This window comes from Euprymna scolopes, chromosome 29 (assembly GCF_053919585.1).
Source record: "Euprymna scolopes isolate OS-2025 chromosome 29, ASM5391958v1, whole genome shotgun sequence".
Taxonomy (NCBI): Eukaryota; Metazoa; Mollusca; class Cephalopoda; order Sepiida; family Sepiolidae; genus Euprymna; species Euprymna scolopes.
Genome location: NC_136510.1, coordinates 105,128,687 through 105,149,205, shown reverse-complemented (window position 1 = coordinate 105,149,205; position 20,519 = coordinate 105,128,687). Strand labels below are relative to the sequence as shown.

The window sequence follows — 20,519 nt, the reverse complement described above, 5'->3', positions numbered from 1 at the left end:
AAAAAAAAGTTACTCAGAAATAATGGATTTTAATAAATGTAATTTAGTTTTAAAAAACAACAACAACTTGATTTTGCGGCCATTTTTGGCGGTGCCTACAGTATGGGTAACAGAAAAATAAAATTGCGAATTACGTAATTACGTCATGGCTGACGGAACGAGAGCATGCTACCCCCGTGGAATAAACAAAGGGTTCCGTTCAAAATTCCGTCCAAATTCCCGAGTTCGACAGAAATATTCCCAACTTCAACAAGATACGCCTGAAGAAGGCCGGAGTTTACATCGACCAAAACGTTGTGAAAATGACACTCACGATGAGAACAGTACTCTGAAGAATCCACACAATAAGAATAACCAATACTCATGCAAAAAATGAATAATAAAAAAGAGTGGTTAAGCAAAATATTGTACGTAGAAAACTCTACGATAAAGTGAACTTTTTCTAAAGTTTTTAATTGAATGGATCATACACGAAAATTTTCTTTCTACTTATGGGTCATTGCTTATCAAGGCCTGAGGGACACTAAGGATAAGATTTACAAAGATTGTTGGCTGGTTGAAGATCGCCGCTGGGAAAATACGCCGAAATAGGTAAAAAGATTACCTAAGAAGAAATTGATTTTTCAATAAGACGGTTAGATAAATATTTGTTTGCATTAGACTTGAAGACGACTATGGTGTAGTGGGTTGAGAACTAGCCTCTTGGTATTTTGTTTCACAAATAATATGTTCTAGGAAAGAAACTTTGTTCATGAAAATGCTGTGTTATTTTTGGTACAGAGAGAGAGAGAGAGAGAGAGGGGGTTTTAATGGTTGTAGCCAGATGAGGTTTTTCTGTGAATGTTTTATGGAAGGGAAGAGGCGACAGGGACTGGAGCACCTAATAATGGAGCACAGTCGAGAACATGATGGTAAACGATTCTTCTAAGAATGTAGGGTTTGAATTGAATGATTATTAATTTCAAAAGTTTCAGTTTGTGTTTTTATTCAGATGAACGATGCCCACAACGCATGTATTGATTTGAAGTTGATTAAAATAATTCAATAAAAAAATAATTAGATTCGGCCATTTTTGCAAGAGTATCATTCTCATATCATTGCCAGAAATAACTCGAGATAAAAACAAGGACTTACCTGCTGGATGTTTTCTCAGTTCTGGTTTTGTCTTACTAAATCAAGGTGGGCTAATTCAACTGAAGATTCGGGACGGGTACTTATTTCGTTTCTAGACATGTTAGTTTGAGCAAGAATGCGTAAATAGTTTGATAATTAATCAATTGTTCAATTTCCATTAACTGGCGTAATAATATTTTTTAAAGGTGAATAACTCCTGCAAACTACCAGAGAGTTCATATTTCTTCGTCAATCCCATTGTCGATTAGGCGATTAAAGAGAACTATAATTACGTTTAAATAGAGGGTCCATTAAATGGGCTGCCATTCGGCCCAAACATCTTGTAAGCAATTAACTGTAAAGTCAAATTTCCGTCAAAGGTGTAATCTTTGACTTCCGGCGGAAGTTATTATAGCAACCAATCAGGAATCCTGTCTTATCCGTGTTGTTTCTGACATCGTTTCTTTACATGCAATACGTCCTCAAATCTCACTGACTAGATTTCACTTCTATAGGGTGTCCCACAAGAAGCTGAATCGACCAAATATAAGATAGAACAATAGAAGCATCAAACTGGCGAAAAAAGATTTCAGAGTATCTAGATTAACCCTACTAAAGTCATCATGAGTCGTTACACCATCAAGGAGTCGATATTTATTGTAGAGAGGTATTTTCAGTTGAATTTAAATTTTAAATCCATCAGCTTCTTTTGGGACACCCTCACGCTGCCTCATATCCTCTTATCTGTGCCGACAGTGGTAACGCTCTGCTGATTAGTAATGGCAGTAAAATTAACTTCACCTACTCATAATTAACGCAAGCATCCAAGCAGCTGTTAAATAGCTTGATTTTTTTTTAATTTAAAAGAAAAAATTCATCTTGATATAATTAGCAACCATTTATAAACTTTTTATTTTTACTACGAATTACGCGAGGTGACAATGGTTCAGTGATTAACAACGTAGACTAACGACCTGAGTTCGAACCCAGTTCATTCCACAAAAAATCACTTTTACATAGAATGTTGGCAACCTTCATGTGGTCCAACCTGGCAACATGTAAAAGGTTACATGGTTTAATTTATACTCAATCCTCTTTTACATGTTGTCAAGCATCTTATTCATCTCTCTACTCACGAGGGTGGGGATGAGGTGACACAAGGGTTGAAAAGCAGGATTGAAGAGTCAGTGCCCTAGAGGAAGAACACTCTGGTTTGCAAAAAAACAAAACAAAAAAAACTTGTGTTTCCTCGTCGATATTCCCCGGTAGGGGTGCCCCAGGTAATTAGAAATAACTAACGACTTCTCAAAGGGAGACGGTAAAGCCTGAGATGATCGACCTATTAGAAATGTACAGGACCAGCAGCATACAGCAATCAACAGGGGAAAAACACATTTCAATCATGGTTTATACTCAGTTGACTTCAGTGTCAAAATAGAAAAGATGGCTGAGATGTGATGTCGCCAAGTATGCTCACTGATAAAAAGGGTTTGAGAGACACTGCACTAACGAACCCACACAATTCTTGATTTTAGGATGCATATATAGAGTGCCCAAAAAAGGCACTAAAGAGTTTTGAACTTAAATAGATTCTTTATTTTTTAGGATATCTTTTTGTAATTTTAACACAATCTAAGTCAAAATTTGTGAAATGTTTTTAGTAAAAAGCAAAATTCAAACAATCTTAGTTTATAAAAAATAAAGTCTTTTAAATGTTGTCCATTTTCAGCTTCGCATATTATTTCTCGCTATGGCAATGTCAGTGGATGCCACCTTCCCCAGACTTGACTAGCCTAGACCTTTTCTTGTGGAGATATCCTAAAGTAAGAGTCTATGTTAACAAACCCCAAACCATGCAAGAATTGAAGGAAAACACCAGGAACGAAATAAAGGAGTTAAATCGCAATCCAGAGATTCTGCAATCTGTCATGAATAATGCTTTTGAAAGAGCACAAATATGCGAAGCTGAAAATGGGCAACATTTAAAAGACATTATTTTTCATGAATAAAGATTGTTTGAATCTTGCATTTTTTTAAAAAAAGATTTTATAATGTCTTAGTCAGATTGTGTTAAAATCACAGAAAGATATCCTCAAAAAATAAAGGATCTATTAAAGTTCATGACCCTTCAGTGACTTTTTGGACAGTCTGTATTTAAACCACTCAAATATGCACAGCTGAACGTACACACGTGTCCCAGACTTTTTTCTTCTTCTTCTGGAGCAACGATAACACCGGCCGATTTCACGTAAGTAAGAAGAAAAATTATAAGAGTTAAAACATACAAAAAAAAAAAAAAAAAAAAAAAAAAAAAAATTGTAGGGAATTTAGTTTAGGTCGAACAATATAAACTCTTGTTTCATTCTATTTTTTTATTTTTTTTTATTTATTCAAGCATTAACTGCGGAACTCAATATCAGAAATCTGACATTGGATTTAGATTATAGATAAAACATAAGTTATTACTTTTTAATTCGAAAACACACGCACACACACACACACACACACAAACACACACACACAAAAACACACACACACACACACACACACAAGGAATATTTAGTTATTTTATCGTATTTTGTCCACGTCTCTTTTTATGCAAAGTCGTTGTGCATATGTTTATATCTATGTATTTTCGCCGTTCTTTTGCGAAGGTCGCAAATAGAAGTTCCACGAAAACATCATCTGTAACTTATTTTACAAATATTTCAAATTCTTATAGAAAAAGAATCAGGCATACATGTCTATGAGCTGGATTAGTTCCATCAATTGTAAAAATACTACTAATAAAACTTGTATATCTATAAATACATGAACGTGTAATATATATTTATGAATGTATGCATACACGCACATATAAATACATATATACATATACGTATATTTACATGCATATACACATACCAATACATGTCCAAATACAGGCACACACACCGACTATATATACATATGGTTGTGTTCAAGTCTAAAGTAAATAAGTTCTTGATGAGCCGTTCCATATAAGTTATCAAATTTACCAAATTTTCATTACTAATGATTACTATATTGACCTATTTCTACTGTACACTCTTTAACCCTTATCCTTGAGTGGCCTCTGGGCCTTGATAATGTGGTGACGCCTATGTAAAGAAAAAAAAACATATATTTATATAAATATTAGATATACATATATACATATGTCTAAATAAACATATATATCTATTATAATAAATCCGTATTCTTGTCTGTTTGTTAACAATGACGTCATAACACGCACACACATATGTATGACGCTACGTATGACGTCATATATGGATATGTGCAAAAGCAAAAGTAGACTTCCCGGACAATGTCGGGAAGCCTGCTAGCACATATATATATATATATATATATATATATATATATATATATATATATATATATATATATATATATATATATATAGTAATTATTATCGAGCTTATTATATATCTAAATTACAACGAGCACTTTTTCTTTCCCTGTATTTTAATTAAACTAGTAATTTTACTATTACATTAAAATACACTCTGCTCTTTAGACTATTGTTCTAATCTCCTTTATATATATATATATATATATATATATATATATATATATATATATATATATATATATATTCTTTCTTAGAAGTGCATGCCTGTGGAACTCTCTTCCGTTTGCCTGTTTCCCACCTGACTACAACTTGGATGTCTTCAAGTTCAACATAAACAAATTCCTGATGAACCGCTCCCTTAAGTAAGACACTTTATTAAATCTCCAATACTAACGATTACTACGATACTATACCATTGATTACTGTACACGCAATAGCCCTTATCCCCAAGTGGCATCCGGGCCTTGATAAGTGGTGACCACCATGTAATTATATATATATATATATATATATATATATATATATATATATATATATATATATATATATATAAGTGAAATTGTTTTGTGTGTCTGTCAGTGTGTGTACATTTCCCTCTATCAATTTAACATAAGGGGTATTGAGATTTGGGAAAATCTTTTTAATCGGTTTTTGGCCAAGAATTTGGCTGTCAAGGGGTCAGAGTTCAACGATTTGACCTTTGAAAACTTTACCAAACTCCTCCGCTAATTTTGCGTCTAAACATTTTAAATTTTATATGTAGGTTACTTGGACATAGATCAGACTTTTTAACTTGATTTGAGCCCAAAACAATAAATGTTAAAGAGGCCAAAAATTGCGGTCAGATTTAAAAATTGACCCTTTTGATCTAAACATTTGAAATTTTACATAAAGTGTATTCAGACATAGGACAAGCTTTTTAATCGTTTTTTTGGCTGAAAATTTCGCTGCCAAGAGGTCAAAGTTGAAAGAGTTGACATTTACGGACTCTACCAAACTCCTCTGTCAATTTTGGGTCTAAACACTTGGAATTTATGATGTAGGTTACCTGGACATGAGTCAAACTTTGTAATATATATATATACATATGCACACTAATTTATGAACAGTACATACGTTCCGAGCAAAGCCGGGCTGAATTGTTAGTATATATTATATAGAAATTCATGCATTGTATAAATACACAAATCTATACATATCTAGATTTGTGTATACACATGGATATACAATATATAACTATTTATATGCACATATGCGCATAAAGATAGTTATATGTACATATATACATAATAATGTATATACATACACATATATACATATATGCATGCATAATATATATATATATATATATACACAAACGCATGTGTATGTGTGTGTATATATATGTGTGTGTGTGTGTGTGTGTGTGTGTGTGTGTGTGTGTGTGTGTGCATACCTATGTCACAGATGAGTGCACATTGTAAGACATATACATTTGAATCAGTAAATCTATTTTATCTAAGAAATATTTTTCTCGTGCTAAAAATATTTTAATCTATTTTAATCTCGTTTGGTTGTTTCGAAGGCATTTCATTTTATTTTTTTACTGTGACTGACAGAAACCTTCATGGAAGGCTGACGCTGGGTTAAAAAGCCACCTTCATGCACAAAGCTATGGAAAAATTAAATGAAGAAATGTAAAATTTCTATTAAAAACAAACAATCACGCACACACACACACACACACACACACACACACACACAAATATATATGCATGCATATATATTTATATATATACTAGCATCTCAGCACGGTGTTGCCCGGGTGTTTGGATGTGTATGTTGAGCAAAAAAAAAATGTGGTAGTAGGAAGGCAGGCTCGAACCCATACTGCGAAGGAGGAAAAGAACAGGGAAAAACCCTGACGTCTTTTTCGTTACGACCACCGCCAAACCGGAAGTGAGTTAAGTTTAAATTAAGGCTAGACAATCGAAAGGAGAGGATGACTTTCAAAAATATCGGCGAAAAATGCGACCCCCCCTGTCAATTTTTAGTCTACAGACTCGAAATTTGATATACAGGGTACTGAGATTTAGGATTTCGGCCAGTTCAACGATTTACCATTTGAAAACTCTACCAAACTCCTCCGACAATTTTTAGTCTGAACACTTGAAATTTTTAGATATAGGTTCCTTGGACATGAATCTAACTTAATAACTTGATTTGAGCCCGAAACAATAAATGTTAAGGGGTCATAATAGGGGTCAAATTTTAAACAGTTGACCGTTTTTTTGTTTTTTTTTTTAAATTTTTGCTCAGCATACACCTCCAAACACCCGGGCAACGCCGGGCACCCATGCTAGTACTCCTATAAATTCGTTTTTCTTTTGTGTGTATTGATATTCATATTAAAACTCCTCTTTTCTATTTATTTAAAAAGAAAATACAATGTTCTTATATATGGGTTGTGGAAATGCATTCACTAGCAAACGATCTAGCTAATTATCATATTCTTTTAAACATTCCCTATTAGTTCTTTCGGTTTTCTTGTGGGATGATCATCTTGAGTTAACTATTACGTGTAATTATATTCATGCAGATATTCTACATGATTTATACTTGCATAATATTTGCATAAAATCTTTACACTAAACAAAAAATTGTTTCCATATATATTTATGTATGCGTATATATTTTTGTTTAATCTATTAGTCTATTATCTATTATGTCTATAGAAGTGAACGTGTCTGTGTGCCTGTCTGTGTGTGTGTGTGTGTCTGAGTGTCTGTCTGTGTGTGTATATTTCCCTACGCAATAACTCTATCAATTTTAAGTCTACAGACACAAAATTTTATATACAGAGTACTGAGATTTGGAAAAATCTTTTTGATCGGTTTTCCGCCGAGAATTTGGCTGTTAAGGCGTCAAAGTTCAACGATTTGACTTTTGAAAACTCTACCAAACTCCTCCGACAATTTCTAGCCTAAACACTTGAAATTTTCGATATAGGTTTCTTGGACATGGATCTAACTTAATAATTTAATTTGAGCCCAACGCACTAAAAGTTAAGGGGTCATAATAGGGGGCAAAGTTAAAAAGAATTGGACCTTTGCGGTCTCTACCAAATTACTCAGACAATTTCTAGTCTAAACATTTGAAATTTTACATAAAGGGTATTCAGAGATAGGGCAAACTTTTTCATCGGTATGGGTTGAACATTTTTAGTTACCAATATATAAATGTATGTATGTATGCTTGCATGTCTGTCCAACACTTTCGACAGAGGCGACGGATTTTTTCCAGATCAGTATCGTTTAAAAGTTTGACCTTTCAGACGACAAATACCGAAAAATTGGCTAAAACCTTAATATATTCACCTTAAACTGACCACTTTTCTACAGGGGAGGGTTGCTTTTTTCGCCGATATTTTTTAAATCATCCTCTCCTTTCGATTGTCTAGTCTTAATTTTTAAAAAATGTCACTTCCGGTTTGGCAGTAGTCGTAACAGCATAGACGTTCTTTTCCTCCTTTGTGGTACGGGTTCGAGCCCGTCTTCCTTCTACCACTTTTTTTTTTGCTCAATATACATATCCAAACACTCGGGCAACGCCAGGCTGAAATGCTAGTTCTCTATATTGCTCTGTAATTACATTAAGCTTCTTATATAAGGATTGGTATATAATAAGAACAGATATTTCTACATATATATATATATATATATATATATATATATATATATATATATATATATATATATATTATTTGGATTATTCGGGCCACTGTTCTTCATGTGTATCTGTCGAACTCGGACATTCCCGAGTTCGACAAAATACAACTGAAGAAGGTCGGAGGTTTCATCAACCGAAACGTTGAAAACTGACACTCAAGATGAATCCGATGAAGAATTGTAAATGTCACTGACTTAAAAGAATAAATTATAAGATGGTCAACATCATGAACTTTGGAATATAGACTTTTGTCATTCATTCATTATATTGCTCTGTAATTACATTGAGCTTTTTAAATAAATATGTTATAAGGAAATAAAGTAGATTTCCACAAATATATACACACACATATATATATATATATATATATATATATATATATATATATATATATATATATATATATATAAAGGAAACAAAGAGTAAAAATAATAAAGTTTACCGAATCTGAAATAATATTCCAATATTTAAAAGATCTATGTCCCAATGGATGACTAAATCCTTAATATTTGTGAAAAAAAAGTCGGACTCTTCTGACTTAGAGATAACAAACTCAAACAAAATGGCCGCAGAAAGCAGAAAAGCAGATGTTTGTTTCGCTTTGTTTTATTGAAAAAAAAAACACAGCAAAGGGCAACGACAACGACGACGACGCAGGTTGTGTATAATACGGGCCGAATTCAAAACGGATTATTACTTACATGAAAAAACATTGTGTTCGTCATTCTTAAGGGTATTTAAAGATAACAATTTTATGAGACGCATGTAGATCTGAGATAAGCAGAAACAGCCAGATTCATAGAAAAAGAAACAAATATATAACTGTTTTTAGAAAAGTTTATTTTACTCTTTCTTTTCGTTGTTTTCGTTTTTAAGAAATCTTCATATTACATTTTTCGGTAATGTCTGAAATTTCTAAAAGATAAATTTATATATTCTCATTTTCCGGATGGCCAATGTCGGCTTCGGCAACAGAAAACAGCAGCTTATTTCGTGATAATCTTAAAAAAAAAAACGTGTTACTCAAAATATCCGGTTTTTTGAAAACAAGTAGAAGTTTTCGTAATGTTATATATAAACCCAATTTATAAACTAAACTGAGTTTATATATAAAATTACGAAAACCTCTGTACGGCATAATCACGTTGACACACCGATTCCTGTTGGATCATCGAAGTTAAGCAACGTTGAATCTGGTCAGTACTAAATGGGTGACCATTTGGGGCTTTGCTTATCTCGGTATTATTTCCAGCCGTCCTGGACTTCTCCTTATTATTGGACTTAAGCAGTGCCGATTCAGGAGAGGTGGAGTTAGGCATTTCGCAACCCTTGCCTCACAATTACACACGCAGTTGCCCCTACAAGGGGGTATCCTTGGTCTTTTGAGATTGAACGGAATATCGATACGAAAATTTCTGCTGGTTCAAAAATTGGGATATTTGGAGTAACATTTTTTTTTTTGTCACAAAGATTCCTGGACTTGGAATAGATTTCCGCGAGATGTAATAAATGCACCAACGACGTAACAATTCAAAATGAATTCGAACAGGTACTAACCTATTGTATTATCTTCTCTGTAAATTTCTACCGCGTTTTCATGGCAACTGAAACATGCTTCTTGTATTTTTTGCCGAATTTTTTTAATTGAATTGAATGATCACTTCAACAATATCCATAATTGTCCTAAACATTTATGTAGCTATCCTGAATACTTTGGTCATCTCTTCCTAGTATATCTGGAAGCCTGGCTTTTTCAGCCCATTCTTGGCTTTGTATATTCTTCTTGTTGCTTCCTTCTTAGCTTGCAGATACAATTCCTTACTCAGCAAACTTTGTATCTACTGATTCCATCGTTTCTGCTTTTCTTTGATACGCTTTTTAAATTCTTCATTCTGCCATTATGTCCTCTTACCAATTGCGTATTCTTCCATCAATCTGCAAGTCCGGCCCGTTACATTCAACAGTTCACCCTTCAGCATCTTTCATTGTTCTTTCACACGACTTATAGCAGATATGGTAGCCAAACTATCATTTGGTATCTATGTAATGCTGTTGGTTCCGGAAAATAAATTAGCTGATTATTTTAATAATTGCGTTTCGTACGTCTAAATAGAATGCTGCCTAAAAAAGGCATTTTAGAATGAAATATTTATAAACAATAAATTAGGCATGTTAACTTGATAGAATGGAATTTTATTCTGATAATTATGTTTTCAATTGGAAGAGAAATTTGGAATCAAGATGGCGGTTTGGAATGTGGGAATAATAACAAATGGATTATGTGAAAACATCAGGTGATGACGTAACAAATTAGAAAGAGAGTTTTAGAATTGAGAGAAAGTGAGAGAGAGAGAGAGAGAGAGAGAGAGAGAGAGAGAGAGAGAGATGGTCGAGTATCGGCCTTTTGCCAGCCGGACATGGAATGAGATAATCTACCCGATATGAGTTATGTGAGGGAGGGGCTTACATAAGGAATTACACAACTATGAAATTGCAACCCCTACAGAATAATTGAAGGAATACACATTATGAAATCACTATGATTGTTCCCGGCCCTCCATGGCCCGGGTAACAAGATCAAAGTGTAGTATCTATTCCGGCAGATACTGCAAGCAAAGACCATATGTGGAGGCAACCCCACATTGTCACTATCCAGCTCCCCTATTCCCCGGGGAGTTGATCCCCATTTCTCCTTCACTCCTCACATTAAAAATCGGCCTTGTGCCTAATTTGCTCGGTGGGGGAGCAAATAAATACCCACATTATGAAATCACTAACTTGGTCCGGCGTTGTTAAGAAGAAGACGAAAAGATGACACGAGCACGAGTTTGTGTATACGTAAAACGCCAGTCCACGAACAGGGAAAAATGAAACATTATATACACTCGAATGTTTTGTTATTCATATATGTAAAGACATAGCAATATATATATATATATATATATATATATATATATATATATATATATATGTGTGTGTGTGTGTGTGTGTGTGTGTATGAATGACTTCAAAATTGCCTCTGATATGGGTATATATGCTGATGACACTATACTCTATAATAGGCATGACAGGAAAACAAATAAACACATATCTTAAGAAATGGCAGAAACACAAGAGGATGACCTCCAATCTGTAGTGGAATGGGGACAAAAATGGATGGTCACGTTCAATGCCGCCAAGACTAAACTAGTTTCATTCAATAATTACAAGAAACCTCCTCTACCATCTATAGCAATGGCCAATGACTCTTTATCTGAGAGTACATCTTTCAAACTCCTTGGCCTAATGTTCACAGGAAACATGTTGGAACAATTACATTGAAAGCATCACCAGGGCGCTGCGAGGAAGGTGGGCTCTCTCTACTGTGCTAGAAAACTACTAACACCCGAAAGTATCCTGTACCCCTATAAGGCCACCATTCGCCCATGTATGGAGTATTGCTGTCACATTTGGGCTGGTGCATCTGCTACTAGTCTCTCGCGTCTTGACAAGGTTCAAAAGAGAAATCTGATAGGCCCTGAACTGGCATCTAAGCTTCAGCCTCTGTCCCATCGACGAAAAGTTGCATCCCTCTGCCTGTTCTACAAGTATTTTAATGGTGAATGCTCTGACGAACTGCAAGCACTTGTGCCCCCATGACGTGAACACCCTCGACAAACCCGACAGGCTGCTAAATCCCACCCCCACACTGTAGAGATCCCTAGATGTAAAAGATTTTTCTACTCCAGTAGTTTCTTCCCCAGAACCGCTAGACTTTGGAATTCCATTCCAGGTCCCTGCTTCTCCAACTGTACTGACGTGCAGAAGTTCAAGTGCAACGTGAACCGACATCTTGCTGCCCAAATCCCTACTTAGCACCCCAAGTAGTTGTTGCCCCTAATAGTAGCCCCTACACCAAAGTGGCAATTTTCCTTGTTTGGGGCGAAAGTGTAATAAATAAAATATATATATATATATATATATATATATATATATATATATATATATATATATATAAGTGAAATCGTATGTCTGTGTGCGTGTGCGTGTATGTGTGTATCTACATTTTCCTAGCAAACTACTCTGTCAATTTTCGGTCTACAAACTCGAGATTTGTCATAAAGGGTATTGAGATTTAGGAAAATCTTTTTAATCGGTTTTCGACCAGAAATTTGGCTGTTAAGAGGTCGAAGTTGAATGATTTTAATTTTGAAAACTCTACCATCAAATCCATCCTCCAATTTTGGGTCTAAACAATTGAAATTTTTCATGAAGGCATAATCTACATGGGTCGTCTAGGTCCCTACATGTGGTAGCTTGTCTTATTGTTTTCCATTCGACTACCGGCGAATGTCCGCTTTCCTTGAGTTCCCAGTATTTATTTGCTAGCGTTGTTTTCATACGGTGTTTTTTTATTGTTGAATGTACTTTTGTGGTCATAATGTCGAGTATTGAAATCTAAGGAAGTCATACCTACGTAATATTTCTTGTTATTCGGGTTTTCTTTCGCAAATATTGTGGCCTGGTAAACTACGCTTTTGGTTAGACATTTATTTTGAAGTGGGCAGAGTGTGTGGTGTCTACAGTTGCATTTATCTTGTTCGTTATTAGTATTTTTATTTTTATTTCTAGTATTGTTGTTGTTGTCCGGGTTTGGTTTATTATTATTATTATTATTATTATTATTATTATTATTATTATTATTATTATTAATATTATTTCTGCTAGTGTTAGTTTTATTTTTGTCATGGTGTCTACTTTTTTATTGTTTATTTTGTTGTTGTTTACATTGTTTTTATTTAATATTTTGTTATTATGTGCTTTAATTATCATCTCTAAATTTTCGCATCAGCTGTAGGATAACTTTAAGGTATTTTTATTGAAGATTTTGTGTAAGGGGTTGGTTGCGGGAAAAAAGTGTTTTTCAATAAGATCTAGAAATTTCTTGCCAAGTTTTGTTTTTAACATTTGATTGTATGGGGCCGTATACCAAATTATAGTTCTTTTTCTTCTATAACGAAACCAAAACTTATGAAGAATTCTTGGTAAAATTATTTATGATAAGAAATGGAAGTACATAACAATTAAACAACCCAGATGTAGGCGTGACACAGAAAATAACACACACGCTATCGTATTAATGTATAGGTGCTATTTTAAAATTGTGCTTGACTGACTAAGAAAATTTCATTTTTTAAATAACTTCAAACGTTTAAGTCAATCAAACTCAAATTTTACAGACACAATAAAAATATGTGTGAAACTTTAACATGGAGTTTTATACAGGGTCACCCTAAAAAATGCCAACAATAGAATCGTTAACAGAATTTACAATCCTTTCTGCCATCTAACCATATGTGGTACAAATAATCTTCAGTCTATCTGACTTGGCCATCAAGTTTCAGCTATAAATGTTCAACAGTTTTATTTTATCACCATTTAATAAAATGCACATTTGGATACGATATACAGCCTTTTCAATAACCTTGACATGCACCTAGATTGGAATTGCTCTGATTTTCGTTGTGATGGCCTACTTCAGATCAGGAATTGTCCGGAGACTGTTTTCATAGTGTTATATATTCACTGCGACCGGTTATCCATATGTGCTTTTCACTCTACATAATTTCTAAATCTACTTTTGTCACTGGCCTAGGATATATACACACTGACAGCGAGAAAACACAACACAGTTGATCTACAAAATATATTTTGTTTTATTTCACACCAACAGGAGTATGAAGTTTAGTTATGACGGGTGTTTTATATCAGCGAAGGCATGTTGTGGGTGGGTGTGGATGTTTGACAGTTAGGAAGATGTGTCAGCTTGTTCTCTGCCTTTGTGACCAAGTGCCCGCTTTCTGTTGTATCAATTTATATACACATTCTTTTCCCCTGGAATGACTACTATTTCCCATTGTTTCAAATCCTTTGACCGATATCCTCTCACAAATTTCTGGTTAAATTATGTATCCCAGTAGACAATAGTGAAAAGTCCCGCATTCCTCAAATGGAATTAATTTGCGTATGTGCAACCCATCGAATGCCTCTCTTCCTGGGGTCACCTGTCAAATAGCCAACAGTAGGTATTATCTTTGCTCTAAACCCATGGTTACAAATATCGGGGTTTTAAGGTCCTCTGAGTGTGGGTTTTATTAAGGAACACGCCTCTTAGTACTAAGACGATCACCAAAGTTGCCGTGCACATTATTGGACAACGATAAGACTGCTGGACTTTTATAATTGATACTTGGTGGACAAGTCAGGCGAAGATTGGAGTTTATTTGGATTAAATATGGTTGGATTGCGGAATGAATTTTGATTATCATTAACAGTTCCATGCAGGAAATCATTTGAGAGGGTGGGGCTTACTCTAAATATTAATGGTTGTTATAAGAAAAGTAATTGTGACAGACAAGTCGATTCCAAAAAAACAAAAAAAGAAACATAAATACAAAAGAACGTGTAAAAATGCTTGGACTGCAAAGCAGACGAATGCAATTTTGGATTTTGAGGGTCATTCTTTTAAATTAAGCCCTTATAAAGGAACCTATTTTATGAAAACTACAAGAATGGGCAGTTGATTTGAGAAAAAAAAATTAATGTTTGAGATATTTCTGTTTCGTTTTAGAAATTAAAAAAATATTTGTCTCCAAATTCTTTTATTCTTAAAATTGAATATAATAATTGCTAGGAATTCTGGTATTCAACTGGAATCACAGTTTTTTTCCCCCTCTGGCTATCCATTCAATCTTTTTTTTTATTTAAAAAGTTATTTTACTCTTCGTATTTTTATTCATATATATTATATATTTAATAGAACATGTTAGTACGATTAGATATGTGCAGTGACTTTATTTCTAAATTCAAAATGGCGGAATGTAAACATATTATAAGGTATTTACAACTTCTCTTCCAATTTTCGGATTTTTTAATCATGTCAAAACGCACTTTATTTTCTTTTGATGGATTGATTGTTCTGATAAGTTAAGGACAAAATAGATTCATTAATTGATATAATAATTAAGTGATTGATCTTGTGCTACGAAACAGACACTGTCAAGAATTGTAAATGTCAACTGAATTAAAGGAATAAATTATAAGATGGTCAACATCATGAACATTGGAATATGGCCTTTTGTCATTCATTCTATATATATATATATACATATATATATATATATATGTGTGTGTGTGTGTGTGTGTGTGTGTGTGTGTGTGTGTGTGTGTGTGTGTGTGGTATTATTATATTTTTATTTTATTTTTCATCGTTATCATCAATATTACTGCATTATGCTCTTCTGTTTATTTTAAAATTTATTTATTATTTTTAGGTTTTAATTTTATTTCTTCTTCTTCTTCTTCTTCTTCTTCTTCTTCTTCTTATTATTATTATTATTATCATGATATTGTGACTACTGTCCTCCTACTCTCCTCCACCGGATATATATATATATATATATATATATATATATATATATATATATATATATATATATATATATATATATATATATATATATATATATATATTGCTTCTTTCTTTCGATTTCACATAATTGTATTTTCGAAAATGCCGTTCTGTCCTTTTCCCACTTTTAAGCTATTAATTTAAAAAAACTGAAAACTTTCCGGTGCAAACATTAAAATAAAATGGCTGAACTTTTGCAAAAAACAAATACATCAAAAAGAAAATTCATTTTGTCACTTTACTTATTTTGTTTCAAGGTTTAATGCATCGGATTGTGTTACACGCGTATGGATAATTTATTTTTATAGCCTTCTGAGTAATTTCCTAGCCATTTACTCCCCCCTTTTTTTTTGTTTCTCCTTCCTCACGCCATCATGCTACACACTTTCCCCTGATCTATAACAGCCAGCCTTCCAGCCCTTATTAATGCCCCTTAATAAGTCATTAGCAGACTAAACTGTCCTTCCAGTTGATCGGCCAAGGTCTCACTTTAACCTGATCTCTGAAACGAAGAGTACAAAGTTCACCCATTGGAAGTGTGAATTTATATATTTAAATAATAAAAAAAAATAAAATTATCTCCCTAAACTCTCACAAATAATAAACAAATAAAACTTACGAAAGAAAAACAACAACAATAACAAAAAAAAGAAAAGAAAAGAAAAAATGGTTGACAAAACAAACTGAATTTTTGGAATGTTGTTTCTGTATAAATATTTCTATTCTGTCTAATGATCCTCTAACCTCGAAGAGCATCAAGGGAGACAACTTTGATGATATTTTATCACTTGCTTATGTTTTGTTTATTCCTTTTAAATCTTTTTATTATTGTCTCCTTGACAAAAAGAAAAAAAAAATGGAAGGCACTATTTTTACAAACAAATATAAAAGAAGAAAAAAGATGTTACAATGACAAGCCTATATATATATATATATATATATATATATATATATATATATATATATTATATATATATATATATATTACATTTTCTCTTCTGTTATCATTTTTTTCTATCAAGCCCTGGGGAATAATATTTATAATAAAATGCCTATAAATATGGCAAAATGTACATGAACTTAACAAAACAATGCATTGAAAAGAATACAAAGTGTTTTATTATCATTATTCGTTTTTCTTTCCATTCTTTGATAGATTGAGCCTGACTCGATCAATAGACAATATTTACCCTCAGTTGCGTTTGATGTCTCATCCTTTACAGGCAGATTTTTTTTAACTCCCCTTTTCCTAGATCTGAACAGAATCGTTAGTGATCTATAGTTTGATCTATGCTCTGGTCAACTCGGATCAGTCTATTCCCACCCTCATCCATCTCGGCACCCCTGCCTTGATCTGACAAATGCTATTATAGGTTCAGATGTGGATTCAAAAACCCTGACACTTTCCTTTCATTCTTACAGTTCATATTTTTCCTTGCTGCCACTGTTTTTTTTTTCTTTACAAACGAATCGCCTCTTATCAAGGCCCGGAGGCAACTCGAGGATAAGGGTTAATACACGGTAGTAATTGGGACAATAGCGGAAATTTGGTAAATTGGATTAATTAAGGGGACGGCCCATCAAGAACTTGTTTACATTGACCTTGAAGACGACCATATTGTATACGGCATAATCACGTTCACACACAGGTTCTCGTTAAATGACCACAGTTAAGCAACGTTAAGCCTGGTCAGTACCAGTCGAGTTTCGGTCCTAGCTTGAGGCAATTGCCAGTCTAACTGCACTCGTGATACAGCAAAACAGTCTGTCTGTAGATGATAATATATATGTGTGTAATGGATTCACATAAAAATTTATAAGGAGGTATAATATTTTATGTATCGATTTTCAATATTTAATTAAACAGTACTCATTACACAAGTAAAACTAGATTCTCAGTTCAGAAAATATATACGGCAAGTAAGCTACACAGAATTTTTCACGTTTCATCTCTCTAAGAACTCGATATCTATATATATATATATATATATATATATATATATATATATATATATATATATTGGATTTTACCGTTATTGGATATTTTACCCTTTACCAGACTATCCATTCACGTGAAAACATCTTTTTCTTCGTCCTATTCCCTCTGCTTCACTATTTGTTACCAAGTAAGATCTATGACTTACTTGTAGTTTCATTAAATACTTTTACAAGCAAAATCCGATCCCGCATTTTGCTAAATCCTACCCTCTGATGAGAAGGAAAATATTTCTTCGAAACTCCATGGATTAAGGACTATCCACTTATTTTATGCTTCGTTTTTTAAAATTAAATATGTTTTTACCTCTTTTTCAAAGTTTTTTTTTAAACATGTTTTATTATATATATATATATATATATATATATATATATATATATATATATATATATATATATATGTATATATATAATGCTGAACGTCTCTGTGTGTGCCTGGTCACGAATAGCCTCCTATATGGGTGACTATTATAGAAAACTGATCACATATAATGGTAGAAGATGTATTGAGACACAGGAATGGGTATGTTTGATCTGGCATAATGATGATTCATTAAAATTGTGGGGTCTGCGTTCGTACCTGGTCCACAAAGTATGGAAATAAAAAATTTAAAAATTAAAAAAAAAAAACGTTTACAAGTGTTTTTGATATAGATGTGCATAATAATACTTTGATAAGTATGTTTTAACTTAAATAGGGATGGTATAATAAAATTGTGTGATCTGGCCTCCATAGAATGGAAATAGGCACAAACTTTATTAAAGACTTTTCATATCTATCTGCGTAATTATACTTTGATAATTATGTTTCAGTTTGAAGAAATATGGTATAATAAAATTATGGGGTGTTCGTTCGCACCTGACCTCCATAGAATGTAAATATGTCACAAAGTTTAACAAGGTTTTTTAATATAGATCCACAGAATATTGTGATGTGTTTCAGTGTGAACAGGTATGGTATAGTAAATTATGGGGTTCATCTATTTTATTTTTACTTTCATCATATTTTGCTTTGGTTTTTATACCCCCAAATTCGAAGCTATCTCTTTACAACCCTTCCTTTTCATAACCTATCATACTTTAATAAATCAGAGTCTATTTTTTGTAGGCTGTTTTTGAACCCAGTCAACGACAGGTACTTTTGCTACTATATATATATATATATATATATATATATTAGTGATGGGACGATTCCAATATTTTTCCCGATTCTGATACAATTACCGATTCTGTGCTAAATTTCCGATTCCAATACAATTACTGATTCTGATTCCGATTCTTAATAAATCTCTCATTATTTAACTATGAGATTGTTATTTTCCCGATCTAGGTAACAAAACAAACAAAATAAAAACACGTTAAATATGCAGATATTTTCCTAAACGTCAAAATACACTTGCGTAGAGTGATTTATCAATTTTAGCTTCAGTGGTGGTTTAAAATCAATAAATATTTATTATTTTATGATTTTGACTAGCAATGGAAGATTTTGCTTTAAACAAAATAATATTAAAAATAGACAATTAAAAGAATCGTTTTAGCATCGGAACAGCGGCATCAATTTTTCCAATACTGATTCTGATATTCTCAAATCTTCCGATTTTTCCGATTCCCGATTCTGATTTCGATCAATCGTCCCAACACTAATCTATAAATATAAAAGCGAAAATGTATGTATGTGTGTTCGCTTTTTCTGTGTGTCTACAAAAGGCTTCTTTCAGAGAAGCGGTCGCTCGCTTAACAACTTTTTAAAACTTTTTATATCACATACAAATCGTAATATCTCACAGTTAACAACGAAGCTCGCCTGTCTATTTAATTTGCTCGATTTCGGGAAGATAAATATTCAATATTTGTCGCTCGCCGCATGTGGGTTAGTCTTTTTCCTATAACATCTTGGGTAGCGTTACATCCCGCAGTCAAACTTGACCTCATTAACTCATTAAAACGAGCACCTGCTAAATCCAAGTAATTAAATAAATTTAAACGTTTTCCCGTTAGCATGTCGCGGTGGGGCAATGGTTAACATCGCACGTTTTTTTTTTTTTTTCACACTTTAATTTACAACTTTGCCTCAACGTTTCTTGTTTGATCCTCATACTTACTTTTTTTAACCCCCCCCCAAACACCCAAGCAACGCCGGGTACCCCTCGCTCGTATATATATGAATGAGTCTTCAGAATGTAATAAAAATCAACAGACGTTCTACCCTCCATACTTTATTGCTATCGAAATGGGTGAGCTTGTCCATTTTTAATCAAATAGATTGATTGCCTGCTCTAATTAGGACCCCCTAACCCTAACCCTAACCCTAACCCTCTCAACCGCAATGTGCTAAGAGGAAGCTTTACATGCCTTCCCGCAGTGACTCAGTCAACAATAAATTTTAATTACATTGCACTGTAGAGAATCTAGTGTTGATTTTCTAAAATTATCTCTAAATAATAGCTTCACTTAAAGTTTAAAATGCAAAAGCCAAATATCATGGTTTAGTTGTGCTCTAAAAAGAAATATTTTTTGAACGCGCCCCTGTCCTATCAAAGAACCAACTGTTGATTTTATGAAATTGTTTTTCATAATCACTTGAATTAAAGTTAAACGTATAAAAGTCACTTATAATTGTTCAATTGCTTTCTAAAAAGAAACATTCATTTTGAACGCGTCCCTGTTTTATAAAAGAATCTACAGTTGATTTTGTAGGTTGGGCCTTTCTGCTTGTGCGGTGATAAAACTTTTCACATGCACTTGTGATGTTAGGTTGTATAAAAGTGTTAACTTTGGTCCAAATCAGACTGCCATTTTTAATCAGATTTTTTTTTTTTTAGATCATTGATTTTCGATAATTATCCGATGCATTCTGATACAAAAACCTATGTAAGA

The 20,519-nt window shown here is 33.2% G+C and overlaps 1 protein-coding gene across 1 annotated transcript in view; it reads right to left on the bottom strand.

The window, feature by feature from the left end:
- Positions 1–1,464, bottom strand: part of LOC145252800 (protein fuzzy homolog) — an 809,960-nt gene extending 808,496 nt beyond the window's left edge. The window contains exon 1 of the mRNA XM_080112756.1: positions 1,135–1,464. The gene's annotated coding sequence lies outside the window, so the exon portion shown is untranslated. The remainder of the gene's footprint in view (positions 1–1,134) is intronic.
- Positions 1,465–20,519: the final 19,055 nt, after the last annotated feature.